Source organism: Amphibalanus amphitrite, unplaced genomic scaffold, assembly GCF_019059575.1.
Source record: "Amphibalanus amphitrite isolate SeventyFive unplaced genomic scaffold, NRLGWU_Aamphi_draft 000126F_arrow, whole genome shotgun sequence".
Taxonomy (NCBI): Eukaryota; Metazoa; Arthropoda; class Thecostraca; order Balanomorpha; family Balanidae; genus Amphibalanus; species Amphibalanus amphitrite.
In genome coordinates this window covers 324,132-340,871 of record NW_024881621.1, presented here as the reverse complement: position 1 = coordinate 340,871, position 16,740 = coordinate 324,132, and the positions used below count along the sequence as shown (strand labels likewise).

The window sequence follows — 16,740 nt, the reverse complement described above, 5'->3', positions numbered from 1 at the left end:
TTGAGGAGAGCAAACAGCTACAGATCTGGGATAAAGGACTTTCGAACTTTTCAGAAGATCTACAAGCATAACTTGTATAAATTATCTTCGATAATTTATCTGTCACACTGCGCCATGGAAAGTCTACGCTAGCATTAACTTTACGGGATCAAAGGGCTGCATGCTTCACAAGCTTCAAAGCAAACAAATTATCAGCAGGAAATGGTGTCATCAAAGGGGCCGGGCTTGGCACCATTTCCTCTGGGATGTGCTGTTGATAAGGCCTGAAGCGAGGTCGGCTTACTCTGCAGAGTCGCAGATGTCTTTTCGTCTAACTCTTTTTTCTTTTTTCATCTAATTTCGCCTTTAAACGATGTCGATGCCTTAAATCAGCCTCTTTGTATGAACCTTGTATTCAATAATTAATTAGTTTTCAACTCACAATGAATTGTTTGCCTTTTTAGGTTTCTAGATGTCAATAAACGTTCTCTTTACCATGACGGAAAACAAAAATGTAACTTCAACGTTTCTACTTAAACTTGAATACAATACACACCTATACGCTGCGAAATATTTGAAACAATGAAGACAAGGGAACGAGAAAATAAGTTCCGGAGCCTTTAGAGAACGTTCTTCATTACTGATCCGATATTAAGTACACAAGAAAATAAAATACGAATTAATTAGACGTGAAGTCAAGCCAAAGCTGGACAAACAGAATGCACGCAACGTTCAACACAAGTTCTGGCTGTATCCCTCTAGAGTCGCTGCAGCGCCTCATCCATTTTGTTTCATTGGAGTAGGGAGCGTGGAAGGTAAGACAATACTCTAAGAAATACATTTAAGAAGCCAATATATTTATTTTGCCTTCAAAGCGTCTTATCCATATTGATGCAAAATTTTAATGAGGAATTGTTGCTCAGGTCGGAGCTATCTTTATGAACGTTGCTCTCGTGCTCTATTCCGGGTGACACTTTTTTCGCTTCCCTTTCGCCAGCCGGGTGTTTTGATCGCGCCCCGTCGCTCAGGCTGGATTTGGCCTGCCGCCATCTCACACTCTGCAGCCCACAGTGTCCCCACACAGCTTCCGTCACGAACGGAGGCGGAGGCGGGGGCGGTACAGGAGACGGGGGCGGCGGCTGACGAGGGCCGTGTAATGGCACCCTCATTTGCGCAGGCACGGTCGGCCGCAGGGAGGGCGGGTGTATTACAGTGCTCCGGTAACCGATGATCTGACCGACTGTGGGCGACGCACGGCACGGCACCGCGGCACGACGCCACGGCACGGCACGGCACCACGGCATGGCTTGGCAGGCCCGGGGTGACTGGGAGGGCTCTGGCAGCGGCGGCATGAATAAGCAAGATATGTGTTATGAAGTGTGTGAACAATTCCTCATCCTGAGAGTTCCGTCCAGATATTATTTCGCGGCGCTGCTGTTTTTATGCCTGGTCGTGAAGTGGGTGGTTCTCGCGCTGCCGCTGTTCGAGTCCCAGTTTGAAATGTTGAGGAGTCACCGCCGGCTCGAGCTGACCTCAGACGCGGTACCCCCGGCGGCTGTTTGCTGTGGGTCTCGCCGGGTCACGCCGGTAGCGGACCCCACACGCACTTTACGCGTGCCGATGACCCACATGCATGACGGAGCCACTCCGCCTACTATCGATCTCCGTACGGGAAATCTGACTCTGACGCAGCAGCCGTTAGGGCGGTGTTGGCACGGTACGGCACGGGAGAGCTGGCGATATTCGCCCTTAGCGGCGGCGCTCGCACGGCCCAGAACATCGATTCGGGGCGTGTGCGGGGGGGGGGGGGGGGCGGGTCGGTACCAGCTGAGCGGCCGCAGGGCCGGTGGCGGTCCCAGTCGCCCGCCGGTCGCCGTCAGAACGACAGGTGAGGGGACAGAGACGGGGTCAGGTCACCGATCAGTTACTGCTGGTCGGCACCAGTGATGTGATCTAATCAGCTTAGTTTTCATTGAACAGTTATATCCCGTAAAATTGTTTTAACCAGTGACCTTGAACTCAGCACAGGAGGGTGTGTTTGTTTTGATAGAACACATCTACATTTACATTCACTATGTAACGATTTTGATTAGTTCCAGCTATTGCTAAAGCATAACTGTAGGTACATACTTAGGCACAATTTAATTATTTTCTCTTATCACGCTTTCGCGGATAATATTTAAGATTGTCTATGATTTTGTATGTTTTTTTTTTCCCGTAAAATGCGAACTGTAATCAATTTCATTAGCCATACACCTTTTTTCCAACATTACTGTATTCGGTGTTAAAGGTAGTGTGCCAGCTTTCCTGGACCGTATGGAGTTAATGGCCCAGATAAGGAGAACCGGATTTTTAGAACTTATCCATACCTTCAAAACTCATGGAAACGTCTTAAATTCTTCAAATTTTGAGTACCCCAGTGCGAAATTCGTCCCGACGGGTTGTCGGTCGTACCCCAACCACATTTCACACCACTATGAACAATAAATGCACACACTGAAATCGCTATTACCGATATGCTCATCCAATCAAGTTTCGATAAACCCGTTCATCATCAGCTCCTGCGGTTTCGAACACGCCTGTTAGGTGGTGCGGTAGACCGCGCCCAAAGCCAGGGCCCCGCGGTAACGTGAGGTAGCCGAGTCGGGGCAGCGTGCGCTGACCCAAGCCGGAGCCGCGCGTCCTCCCGGTGTCATGTGATAGCCCGGGGCTGCCCGCGGGGATGCGGTAGACCGCGCCCAAAGCTGCGGCCCCGGCTTGGGTCAGCGCACGCTGCCCCGACTCGGCTACCTCACGTTACCGGGGCCCTGGCTTTGGGCGCGGCTTCTGCTCATACTTTGTGGTGCGGTGGTGGTGCGTCGGGCTGCGCGCTCTGACTTCGGCCAAGAAAAATGCGTCAGCTGATCATTGTCATTTCTGCCACTTGCGTGTGGTGAAATGGGGTCATAACTTATGAGACGGCTTTTCCATATCAATTATTTTACATAAAATCATATTTCAAACCATAAATAATGTTCGACAGCCAAATAAAAGAAACAATACCAATACAGGCTTACAGTTTAAGGCTCGACATTGTGTTGTCTACGATTAGACAGCTGATAACTCATTCCCGTACGTCGTATGGTCGTAACACTATAATGACCTTTGCTTATTGTACATGTGCGCCGTATTCGCGATTGTTGCCGACGCCTGTTTGCAGGTGAGCCGACTACAGTTGTTATACATATCTAAAAACCGATAAACTTTTAGGCGAAAAAGGCACTATTCCAGGCCCATTTTTGATTTTTTTTTGCGATATTAAGTAAAAACAGAAGCTTCTTATCCTAGGAAAAATAAAATGGGAAATCTTTCAAAGGTGGCACACTACCTTTAATGCAGGGGCGGATCCAGGAAAACTCCAAGGGGAGGGTCATGAATCGAAGTGGTGCCCCTACCTATACCCAAAATTAAAAACTCAACGGATTTCGTCCACTTAATTTTGGTGGTGCCCCCATTTTCAGTTTTTTTATTTTTTTTTATTTTTAGTCAGTATCTTAACTCTTACCCACAACCACATTTACCAATTGTAAGCAAGTATATATGAATGTGTTATGTGTATATATGTTGTGGACGCTGATTAGTGAGTACTTACCAGGAACGTTATCAGGTAAGCGAATCGTTGTCAGTCCGACGAACTTGACCCTGGCGTCTAAAGGGTCTGTCCTTGACACTTCAGGCTTGTCAGGGGCACCAAAGTCCTTCCAGGGACACCACAAACCTGTCAGGGGCACCTACGGCCTTGTAGGGGCGCCACAGGCCCGCCAGGAAGCAGGGGCACCACAGGCCTGCCAGGAAGCAGGGGCACCACAGGTCTAGCAAGTATACACGACAGGCCTGTCAGGGGCACAACGGGCCTGTTGGGCCCATGAGCACCCCTAGGGGCAGGGGCACCACAGTCCTTCCAGGGGCACCGCAGGCCTGTGAGGGGCACCAGCGGCCTAGCAAGGGCACCAGTCAACACAGGCCTGCCAGGGGGGCACCACAGACCTGCCAGGGGCACCAGAGGCCTGTCAGGAGCACCACCGACCTCGCAGGGGTAACTTGGGCCTGTCAGGGGCACCACGGGCCTGTCGAGAGGCACTTCAGGCTTTTCAGAGGCACCATAGTCCTCTCCGGGCGCAGGGGTAGCAGGGGCACCAGAGGCCTGCCAGGGGCACTACAGGCCTAGCAAGGGCACCACTGTTCTATCAGGGGCACCACGAGCCTGTCATAGCCAGGCATCTCAGGCTTGTCAAGGCCCAGGGGCACCACAGGTCTGTGAGGGGCACCAGCGACCTAGCAGGGGCACCAGTCAACACAGGTCTGCCAGGGGCGCCACAGACCTGCCAGGGGCACCACAGACCTGCCAGGGGCACCAGAGGCCTGCCAGGGGCACCACAGGCCTAACAAGGGCACCACGGGCCTGTCAGGGGCACCTCAGGCTTGTCAGGGCCCAGGGACACCACAGTCCTTCCAAGGGCACCGCAAGCCTGTCAGGGGCACCAGAGGCCTGCCAGGGGCACCACAGTCCTTCCAGGGGCATTACAAGCCTGTCAGGGGCACCAGAGGCCTAGCAAGGGCACCACAGGCCTGCCATGGACACCACAGGCCTGCCAGAGGCACCACCGGCCTTGCAGGGGCGCCTCAGGCCTGTCAGGGGCGCCACGTGCCTGCCGGGGACACTTCAGGCTTGTCAGGGGCGTTACAGTCCTGTCAGGGCCCAGGGGCACCAGGCCCGTGGTGTCCCTGCTAGGCCTGTGGTGCCCCTGGCGGTCCTGTGGTGCCCCTGTCAGGACTGTGATACCCCTGATAGGCCGGTGGTGCCCTGGCAGGTCTTTGGGCCCCCGGGCCTCAAGGGGGGGGCCATGACCCATGTGACCCCCCCCTTGGATCCGCCCCTGCTTTAATGTTTTCTGCGTTATTGTTCTCGTTATTTTCGTCTCCCTCTCCAGTCTCCATATACCTATGTATCCATTTGGCTCTATCCATGATTCTCTCCTCTACAAACCTCTACAAACACAACCCGATCCCAGAGGTTAAGGCTTTTCGAATTTCCTTTCCTTATGAACTACGGACCCTCACTGAATGGAAACGAAAATTAAACAGCCTTCTGGGAGAAGTTTGTTTTGAACTGTACAGTATTGCATAAGGAATCGAAATGCGATGAGTTTTTGCAATCTGGAGAAACGTTTTTGGGGTATGCCCCCCCCCCCAGCAGCGTCCAAGACCGCCTTTCTGGAGCCTTGGTTTAGTTGGTAGCGTTTTGTTGGTAACTACTTAAGATGATAAGAGTTATCATTTCCAACCATACTGTGTTTTAGTCCGCCCACCGCCAGCTATCTTGAAACCAAGTATGTAGCATACCATTGTAAAGAACGTAGATGGGTGACCCTGACCATCGCTCTCCGCCACTGCTTTTTCAGTCACCTTGGGAGAAATGACCTTATCTGCAGCTCGCTGCAGCGATCTGAATATATTTAGAGCTGTCGGCTCAGGCCCCATCTGCCTTTCAAACTGAGAAATTCAATTGTGCCGTCAGCAAATGCGTCAGGCTGCTAGGTATAGGCCCGGGGGCTAAGTGGTCTGGCTACAAGTGTTAAAGGTAGTGTGCCACCTTTGAAAGATTTCCCGTTTTATTTTTCCTAGGATAAGAAGCTTCTGTTTTTACCTAATATCGCAAAAAAAAAAATCAAAAATGGGCCTGGAATAGTGCCTTTTTCGCCTAAAAGTTTATCGGTTTTTAGATATGTATAACAACTGTAGTGGGCTCACCTGCAAACAGGCGTCGGGCAACAATCGCGAATGCGGCGCACTTGTGACAATAAGCAAAGGTCATTATAGTGTTACGACCATACGACGTACGGGAATGAGTTATCAGCTGTCTAATCGTAGACAACACAATGTCGAGCCTTATACTGTAAGCCTGTATTGGTATTGTTTCTTAAATTTGGCTGTCGAACATTAATTTGTGGTTTGAAATATGATTTTATGTAAAATAATTGATATGAAACAGCCGTCTCTTAAGTTATGACCCCATTACACCACACGCAAGTGGCAGAAATGACAATGATCAGCTGACGCATTTTTCTTGGCCGAAGTCAGAGCGCGCGGCCCGACGCACCACGCGTATTTGGAAATTCCGACCTCGACGAGCATCAGAAGCTACCTAACAGGCGTGTTCGAAACCGCAGGAGATGATGATGAACGGGTTTATCGAAACTTGATTGGATGAGCCTATCGGTAATAGCGATTTTAGTGTGTGCATTTATTGTTCATAGTGGTGTGAAATGTGGTTGGGGTACGACCGACAACCCGTCGGGGCGAATTTCGCACTGGGGTACTCAAAATTTGAAGAATTTAAGACGTTTCCATAAGTTTTGAAGGTATGGATAAGTTCTAAAAATCCGGTTCTCCTTATCCGGGTCATTAACTCCATATGGTCCAAGAAAGCTGGCACACTACCTTTAAGCGAATGAATTTAACCCTCGCACGACCAGGCCATTTCTCATAACACGATTTCGAAACGGAAGGTCGTAGAGCTTAGCGGAAAAAACCAACGGATTGCTCTCAACGAGATCTCGCGATTGGTGGTATATTTTTTGGTCCTAGGTCAACATTTGACCTACTTTTGACCGGTCAAAGGTCAAATTTTCGGAAAAATATACTTTTTTCAACCTTCGGCGGCGATTGCGGCAAAACGGTGGGAGATATCGACTTGAAACCTTCACTATCGTGTTCCTTGATCAATTCTCTATCGTTTGGTATGTATTTCGTTTCCATAGCTCTAAAAATGGCGCGTTGGGAGCGCCGGAAGTCGGCAAGGTCACAGTCGGCGGCAGAAATTCGAAAAATCAAAATTTAAATTTTTGAATTCTGATTGTATTTTTGGATTTGGGAGGTCCATTTGCTCCCTATAGAAGCTAATATTGCTGCATATTCCCATTGAGGTGACAAGAATTAGCAAAATAGTGGTTCGGGCGCTTTTCAAAAATAGTACCGGACGCTGTTCCTCTTGTGACGTCATAGCTCCGTGACCTGACCTGACCCGGTCAAATTTCTTATACCATATGATAGCCAATACTTGCCCCAACATGCATGGGAAGTTTCATCACGATCCATCAACCGATGTTCGTACCACCGGCAGGAAACCTCGGGCGTTGGCACTCAGTTTGTGAAAATCCGGCCGGAGGCTGTACCTCTTATGACGTCATAACTCCGTGACCTGACATGACCCGATCAATTTTTTTTTCGGCAAAAGATGCGCAAAGGTTGCCCCAGAGGGTATTGAAAATTTCAGCCCGCTACGACAAGCCGTTTAGCGTGCACTTCGAAAAAACCTCAAGGGGGGGGGTTGATACAACCCCCCCCCCCCTAGGCGTTCTAGGGTTAAGGTAATTCTCTTCCACTGTTACTACATAGGATGTTACAGCAGCGTCGTTGGTGCAAATTGGTCTTACTGCCCGAGTTCCTCTAACAAAAATCGCAAATTGCCGGTCGGAATACCCACCGGATGAGCTGAAAATGGTACAGCCCCCGGCCCCGAGCTCAGACATGTGAAGAGCTTTTAGTGGAATTAGAAATCGCTGTGCAGCCGGAATATGCGCGGTTTACGATTATGCTGAGGTTGATTACCCCCGTAGAGCATGCCGGCCGCCGGGTGATTTATAAAACCGCAAGCGGCAAGTATAGCCAAGTCTGTGTGGGACAGGGCTGGGCCTATACGACCGCATTGGTGCCGTTTTGGGACAGTGTGAATTGAGACAGAAATGGTGCTGGCCGGAATTCACACGATACGATAATGCTGCCAGCCGAGCGCAGGCCGGCGAGTCTGTCTGGATTATCTCAAAGTGGGGCGTATGAAAGTACCGTTTATACAGCGAGATCGTTTACACGTTGAACTAATATCCTATCTTACATGTCATGCTGTCTTCTAATGAATGCTACATGACTTCCCGCACCACTGCGGCCTAGCCCTCGGGTATCGAGCACGGATTCATCTCGGCCACCTCGCGCGGCACATGGCGACAGTGCGCTTCCCCGAACCCTCGCCAGACCCGACACTACCCCGCGGCTGCCAGCAGGCATATGCGGCACTCCCTGGTCCCTCGAGTGACGGACGGCCTTGGCCCACATATCGAGATGCGTGTGCTCCGATATGCTGATTGTGTGCGTGTGTGTGTGTTGTGTGCGTGGGAGGTGTATGCGTCTGCCAATCTGCTGGCTCACGTCGGGAGCCACTTCAGCTAAACTTTCGCTCTTATCCATTTTTTTTAGGGCAGAGAATAAAAGCTCTCCTCACATGTTCTCACAATGTAGACCTCCCACACCTAAATAGATTTATTTGCAAAGCAGTCAAGTCCCACAAAACAGCTAAAGTTGGTTTGACAAAACGCTTATTGGTAGGGTAAAATGGCAAGTTAGTGGGACAGCCTCTTCACCAACGTGGGACAGCCGCTCCACCAACTGTATAGGAAACTCCGCCCCTGATCAAAGGACACCTCTATTACATACACTAAAGCCTCGGCCTAAGTGGTGCTATGACTTATGACAAAGACGCAATATCCAGTTGGTACAAATTGTTCTTCCCTGAATGAATGGGCATGAACTGCATCCCGGGGCGGCATCAAAGGCCACGGCTGAAGGTCACAACTCACAGTGTCCTGTTAACACAGCAGGGCACCGTCTCTCTTGACCCGGGTGGCGCGGAACATTGAGACTTCATAACAGCGGCCTTCCGAGCCACCGGCTTCAATTTAAATGGAAAGACAGGACCAATTTCGGAGCGCCGGCAAAGGTCACGGGTGATACTGACAGGCCTTGTTGGAACGGTTACCATTATAAAGGTCATGCTAGTTTTATAGAGCATTGAACTACATTGTAGGAGAAAAAAATCAATGTAGGTACTTGCCTATGCGTCCAGTTTACTGCGTTAACCCGCGCCCCACTGGGGGGCTATTTATAGCCCCCCTCCCGTTTTTCTGCAATAACTTCCAAACCGCTTTACGTATCGACGCCAAACTTTCAGTACCTTCGGCTGCATCAATTTGACACCTTGTGTCAAAATTTGAACATCGTACCTACCATAGGTCGGCCGGAAATGACGTCAGAGTGACGTCATGTTCGGCCGATTTCGACGCAAAACATTGAACCACGGCAATCGCTCCCAAGAGCTCAGTTTTTAAGCTAGATCCAATTTCTTTGCATGAGAGGACTCAGAATAGACTGCGCTATCAAACTGCTATCTCGGATTTTCGAAATTTTGAAACTTTTGAAAATTTTAAATAATAATATTCAAAATTTATATTTTTACATTTTTCTCAGAGAGTTTTTGACTTTTCGAAAAAACCGGAATATATGTGATAGAACGCATTATTATGACTACCTCTAGCAAGTTTTAGCTAAATATCTTCAAAAATGGCCAAGTTATACGCATTATTGCAAAAAATTAACAATTATTAATTTTTCAAATCAATTTTTCAGCACGAATTTGACATCGTACGCCAATATAAATAGCACCATCGTGTTCCTGAGCTCAAACTGCATTGAATAGACACCTTTTTTGTTGAAAAATTTTAACTTCAAAATTTGACCTTTTTTGACCTGAAAGTGACCTGACCTAAGCTAAATTTGACTCAAAATGACCTCGCATGACACAGACGACATCAAATTCGAAATGTTTGGCCTAAATGGACCATAAAACATGTGTCACGTGACCGACGGATGATATAATATTTTCGTGACCTGTGATGACCTGACCTTGACCTGAAATTCAAAGTACAAGTTTGGTACCCTCAGAGTATCTAGAGCATCTGTTCACGAGTGTGTGAACCAAAAATGAGCCTGATCTGACTTGTAAGACGGCGGCCAGAGCCCAAAACGTGAAGAAGCCAAAATGCTAATAATTTTTACTTTGACCTGACCTGTGACGTCATCAGTGACCTCGAGGTCAATAAAATTAGGTTTCGCTCGACAGTTTTTCCGGGGCTATCAGACGCCGTTTGAATTTTGACGATCGGCCCAGTAGTTTCGGAGTTAGGAGGGGGGGCTATGAATAGCCGCCCCCCCAGTAGGGCGTGTTATACGCAGACCCCAGTGGGGCGCGGGTTAAGGGCTAGAAGAGCTCACATTCTTCAAGTTATGGCCTGTTTAGCCTTATTGTTGTAATAAAAGATCCTAATAAAGTATTCACAAAACTCTAACCATGCTCCTTTTAACCCTCGCCGGCCGAGGGGGGGGGGGCGGGTGCCGCCCCCCATAGGGTTTTTTTCGCGATAGCTCCGAACACGCTGGCGATAGAGAGCTGAAACTTGGCATACCTGACCTTTGATCCAAGCCGCATCTTTTGACACCAACCGCATTTTTGGGTCAGGTCAGGTCACTGACCTATGACGTCATAAGTGAACCTCTGCACGGTCTTCAGATGTCGCAACTTCGCAACGCCCTCACTGCCAGAGGAGATGTCACAGGGAAATGAAACTTGCAGGATCTAGTATCCATTATGAGTCTCACAACTTGTATATCTCGGATTTTTCCTAAAGGTCATATGAGATCAGGTCATTTTCGTGACCTTACCATTATAAGTCAATGGGGAAAAATTCAAACTGCTATTCTGGCGCCGGGAACGATCTCCAACTATCTCAAGCACACAAAATCGTGATTTTATGCACTCCTTGCAAGGTTAGATGCGTCACTTTTGCAATGTTGACCTTGCGTGACGTCATTTATGACGTCATCAAGGTCATATTAGTTTTTCGTCAATAACTCTTGATCAAATTGAGCTAGCGAGCCGGAAAAGCCACCAATGGACTTAGGAAGACCTGCCGAATCGGATGATATGCGACATGACCCCTTTCGACCAACTTCGTGACCTGGGGGTGCTGACCTGACCTTGACCTGAGGTCAACACCCCAAGTTGACCTGACCCGGACAAAAAGTATATCATTCGACGCGCCTGAGCGAGACGAACACGATGCTGCCAAAATCGGCGCTCTGCGGCCGTTTTTTGCGAAGTTATTCACCAAAAACTGAACCGTACCTTGGGGCACTTGACCTGACCTCAGAGGTCACCGGTTGACCTAGGACCTTAAAATCGGGTACCAATCTCTGCGTCTCGTAACGGCGCACACGCTCGTTTTTTTCCGCGACGCGCTAGCTCCACCAGGGGCGAAACGGCGAGGGGGGGGGGGTCGTACCCGCCCCCCCCCCCCTCGGCCGGCGCGTATGTAGAAAACCAATAGGTCCGGCGAGGGTTAATTTGGATCCAGCATTATGTGCATATGACGTTAGCCGTGGCCACAACCCAGCCTGTTCAATTCTCGAGCCGTGACCATCATACCAGCGCGGCGCCAACCCCTCGGTCTTCTGACAGCAAGTGCTTGGCTCATGAGTCATGTCTGCTTTAACCCGCGCGGGGCTGGGGTCTCCAGCCGAACGCGCGGGGCTGGGGGGGGGGGGGGTAAATTTTACCCCCCCTGTTATCTCCCGAACTAACGGTCCGATTTGGAAAATTCAAACGCCAATCGAAAGCTCTCATCACGAACTACTAAAAACATGTACTTAATTTAAAGTTTGAGGTCAAGGTCAAGGTCAGGTCAAGGGTACAAATTGCAAGTTTCTACAGTATCGGCCTTGCACCGTAGTTGCCGAAGAATGGAGTCATGGACTGAGACTGATCGCCCAAAACGTGTTCTTAGGCTACCAAGACAATATTCGTTGCATACAATATCATTCAGAGGTCAAGGTCAAGGTCAGGTCAGGTCAGGTCAGGTCACCAAAAAACAAAATATAGAAAAGGGCATGTGCGACACATGTTTTATGGGTCATTTTACTCATAGAATTCAATAGGCACACTCAATAAGTGATATGGACTTCAGGTCGATCAGGTTAAGTGATATGAATTTCAGGTCGAGGTCAGGTCAAGGTCAGGTCAAGTGAGGTCAAATTTTGAAGTTGGTTGTTAAGGCCTAAAAAGGTGTCTATCTGATGCAGTTTTTCACGGCGAATCGAATGGTGCTATTTTTGTTTCCGTACGAGGTCTAGAACTTCCAAAAAAGTCATTTTTCAAAAATTTTGTGTGTCGTGACGTCATAAAATTTTGAATAACTCCCACATTTTTGAACCGATTCTTCTAAAATTTGGCATGTAGGTGCACATAGATCACTTCTCTGACATATATTCCGGTTTTTTCGATAGACTCAAAATTTTGGATTTTATAATGATTTTCCCAAAAAAGTCAGTTTTTTTAAAAAAATTTAGGCCAACATCCAAAATTTTCAAAAAAACCGAGATAGCCATTTGATAGACAAAGTAAAATTACGTATAACCTTTTTTGTTACGTCTTGATTCCTTTAAAAATGAAGATGTTAGCGGCGTTTGAACTTTTGCCGTTTTTGAGGCGAAAATGACGAACATGACGTCACTAAAACGTCAATTTCTCAAAAAATTTTCCGACGGATTTCGCTCAAATTTTCAGGGAACGTGTCAAATTGATGTAAGAAAAGGTACTGAAAGTTTGGCGGCGCTGCGCGCCGCCGTTTTTGAGATATCGCAAAATTCGCGAGGGGGGGTAAAATTTACCCCCCCATTCCCGCGCGGGTTAATATGTACATGTCATTTGCACTATCGGGTGTTCTATATCGGGTGGCAACGCACTTTTGGATAGTCGGGTGGCAACGGTCGGTCGCCTGGTGGCACGGTCGGCGATTTGTCAATTATTCATCAAGAGGGTTTGACCATCTTTTCAACTTATTTAACATTCCATTTCTCATTTTTGCGGCTCATATCAGCGCTGCCATTCTGGATGCATGTCTTCTTCTGCGAAGTAGTGATGGTGGATGGGCCAAACGTTACGTAAGTTCATTACAAATTTAATGTCTGTACTGAAGGAATTCGTGGGCCAATGTTTCCCACCTAGACCTTGCTTTATGTCTAACCTTTTCTTAATATCCCTGTTTTTTAAAGACATTTTAGCTAATGCAAGTCCCGTGGAAAGGACATCTGTGGAAAGGACATCTCTGACTATAAAGCGACCACTCCCTCCCGATTTTCTCTCCCGGCACCCCGCTCGAGTCTGCTGGGACAAACCGAACAATCTGACGCAGCCGTTCCAACTTCTCACACGCCACTGTCAACACTTGGATGCGACAGCGACAGAAAAAGTGCCGGAGCTCCTTAGCGCTAACTAAGCTGAGCTAAGTAAGCTCGAATAATTTAAAGACCAATGATTTACACCAAAAGAAATGAGTGTTTCTACCAGTTTTAGCATGATTATAGGTTAGAACGGATTTTTAGATAGCCGTAATACCTACCCAATTTTTTGCGTGTGGTTCGGCTGCGATACATACATTTTCAAATCTATGAATGACGAAGCGTCTGGTAAGTCGGGTAGCTATGCTTTGATTTTGATATTAGCTTAAAAAAAACTGCGGTCTGATTTTAAAATCACTTTTTGAAATTTGAACTTCTCGTGTTCTATTTTTCATGGTTTTAATACATCCAGCTGATTCAAAAGTGCAATGTGACTTTTAAAAAGTTATGTGTGTTCATAAAGCACACAGCATTTTCTGACATCAGTCCGTTCTCTCATCTCTTAGCAAAGTCAGCATTATCCGCGCGGCCCGACTCTGTTTCAGAAAGGGTTCTCTGGCAGCGGAAATTGAACGCTATCGCTACAAAACAGGGCTATATGTCTTGTTGGTAGACAAATAGCACTGGCGCTGTGCCAGCTTCTGGCTCGTGGGTGACGTTTAATGGCGCTGAGATGAGCACCTAAGTCTTTCGCTTGCATGCTATGAACCATAGACCACTATAGACCACGCATAGACCACTATATAGGTATATAGTGGTCTATGTATGAACGTTGGACGGTGAACTGGAGATGCAATGAGCTAGCGACGCTGGCTTAGTTGGCTTAGATATTCAAGGACGCCATTCGTCAGATACCTGATGTTGGCATCCCAGCCCAGGCAACTTTATGTCGATAAAAGTAGTCACTAAATGATATCGTTTTTTTCCTCTCTCATTCATGGCGCTTTTTAGTTTTCACCAACCGGTCCCGCCCGCTTTCTCTGTCATGTATCACACCCAGCTTCCTCACTTCATTGTGCCCTCGTACCGGAACCACCACGAGTCACGTCTCACAAACGGGGCAACTGTTGTTGAACGCTGACGTACACAGTTCAACATATAATAGAGGACGTGCCGGGGGCCGCCAGGGGGTGTGACGTGCAGAACGAGCCGGATGGGGAGGAAAGGGGTGCGTGAGGTCAACACTGTCAGCTTTCACAGCAACACAATAAAGTATAGCTTCGAACTGTCAGTCACGGATACCACTGTCACTGAAACATGCCCGCGACGAAAAAGTGGCTCTATTGACTATTGAGTGCACCTATGAATCATACCATTTGTGTTGTAAAACGTTCCCTCTCAATGTCTATATCATTTGTATCATATCTTACTATCTGGTCTGTTCCGGATGCCAGTGTCAACACTCATTTGTTTCCTCCCGATGTGCCTATACCTTGCCCGCAGGAAAGCTAAACTCATCAATCGACTTAACATATAGGACACTTTATATGATTTGCTAACCCAATGTCGAGCTTCCACGAGTTATTTCGCGTCCCGCTTGTTGATCTACAACCGTAAATATGCTGTCATCAGATTGCCTGCTGCATTAGCCAGTAAGCCACCAGTCTCATTCACCAGCTGACCCACACTATCCAACTGATCCTACCTGGTGGTCTTCTGACCTCCCACCGGACCTCCAGCTGACCTCTGATGGCCTTTCTGACCTTAACCCTCCCACCTGACCTCCTACCTGGACCCCAGCGTACCTCTAACCTCCAACCTGACCCTCAGCTGACATCTGGCATCCTACCTGACCCCCAGCTGACCTCTGACCACCTGACCTGCCCCCCAGCGAACCTCAGCCAACTCCGACACCATGGGCCGACCTCAGCTGCGCTCCAAGCCGGCGGCGCCGGGCACGCCGCTGCAGCCGGTCCGGTGGCGGCCCCGGGAGCCGCTGCCGCTGCCCCGCCGGCTCCGACTGCCTGGCTCGTCGGTACTCGGCGTCTGCCGGATGGTCGACAGCCTGGCCACAGGCTTCTGCTAGAGAGGAGCAGTCTCGCCACAGGCTCCTGCTAGATGACTGTATGTAGTCTCACCAAGTCTTCTAGACGGTTCCAGTCGTCCACCGGCGTCTACTAGAGGACTAGTCTATCAAAAGTCTGCTAGACGGTGGCAGTTTCGTCAGAGGTTTCTCCTAGCGCATGCCTCAGCCGCCCTCGGTGAGAGGGTGACAGTCAGGCTGCCCGGGGGATGCTGTGGTGTGGGCGACAGCCGAAAGATGACGGCGTTTCTTCAAGACTCGTCAGGTTAATCGGTGTGAACAGGGTCTGGAATGTAAAGTAATGAAAGGAGGGTGAAACCCGGAACTGAATCCAATCAGCCGTTCTAAGATTGTTTACGACTCTGGCACTCAGTCATCCGCAATGTTTGCAATCATTTAAAATATGGCCCACTCTGCTTTTACTTTACGGAAACATGGATACGGGCCGCTGTATTATCGCTACATCATCGGTGCCCCCCAACCATTCCTATCTTACCTGGCCGGTTCCATCAATTTGTGTTAACTTTATCCTTAAGAGGTCACGAGGGCTTGTGTTCTGAGGTGAGGACGTCCAGAGGCTCGGCGATGGAACCGGCCACGGCAATTGCCGACGATCTTTAGTGGCTACGGAGTCTAGCAGGTATAAGGAATCACACATATGATGAATGATAAACAGGGTGCTGATATATATTGAACGAATTATCATGCCGGTGATGTGATTCTCCAGCAATAGCAACTGATTCAGGTGTGCCAGTGCCATTACGTTTGTGGTGAATGTAATTATACGTGAGTGGTGTATGGTGTGTGTGCCCTAATCACTAGTCAGAAGTAGTGACAATACGATAATATACGAATGTGCGTCAACCCACGCGGTCGATGCCTTCTCGTGCCGTTTATGGTGGTTATCATTGGCATGTGTCACTTAACATTAAAGTTAAGTGGTTTATGTATCGAAGGTAATACACAATGTCATAAGCACAGTTTACAGAGGTGTGCCGAAATCTATATCACCTTGCTTGCATGTTCTGGTGCATTGCAAACAGTTGTGTTATCGTACTTATAAATTATTGCCCATATGTGATGTAATTCATCCTGTTTTCATGAAGCATACGCTCAGTATGTATGATTGTGACGTAAACCTACTTCGTTTTCACATACGAGTAGGTTTGCGACGTAGTTTTGACTTGTTCACATTTTTTTGTGTTATGTTCCGTCACTTGAAACACCTATAATGTCAATACACATTTCATGGCTAATAGAGTTCCATTTACATCAAGCCTCATGGGACGGTCAACCTTCAGTAGATGAGCTCTTATTAAAAATCAGAGTTTGAACTGCACATGGGGAGTTTAAACTGAACTGCTAAGTGCGTAAAATGAATATCTGCAAACAGTCAAATAACAAGTCATTTTCTCTTTTAAGATTCGTGCTCCGATTGAAGATGCTCTTATGTATATCAATTGAGGATATGATAACGCTCCAGTAGGTCGCGGGGCAGGTTTTCATGCTTTCCATGACTCCTGATGACAGTTCCATAGCATCCATTAGGATCGAACCTTTGGTTTACATCGCTAAAAACAGTCGTGAAATCGAGAGCAAACTTTTGTACATTTGGCCCCAGTTTCCCTCCTTTT

The 16,740-nt window shown here is 48.2% G+C and overlaps 1 long non-coding RNA gene across 1 annotated transcript; it reads left to right on the top strand.

Moving 5' to 3' along the window:
• The first annotated feature begins 1,834 nt into the window (after nucleotides 1-1,834).
• LOC122381728 lies at nucleotides 1,835-16,364 on the top strand. Its single transcript, XR_006256576.1, has 2 exons — nucleotides 1,835-1,867; nucleotides 14,915-16,364. It is a non-coding gene; the product is annotated as an uncharacterized LOC122381728 (long non-coding RNA).
• The last annotated feature ends 376 nt before the right edge of the window (nucleotides 16,365-16,740 follow it).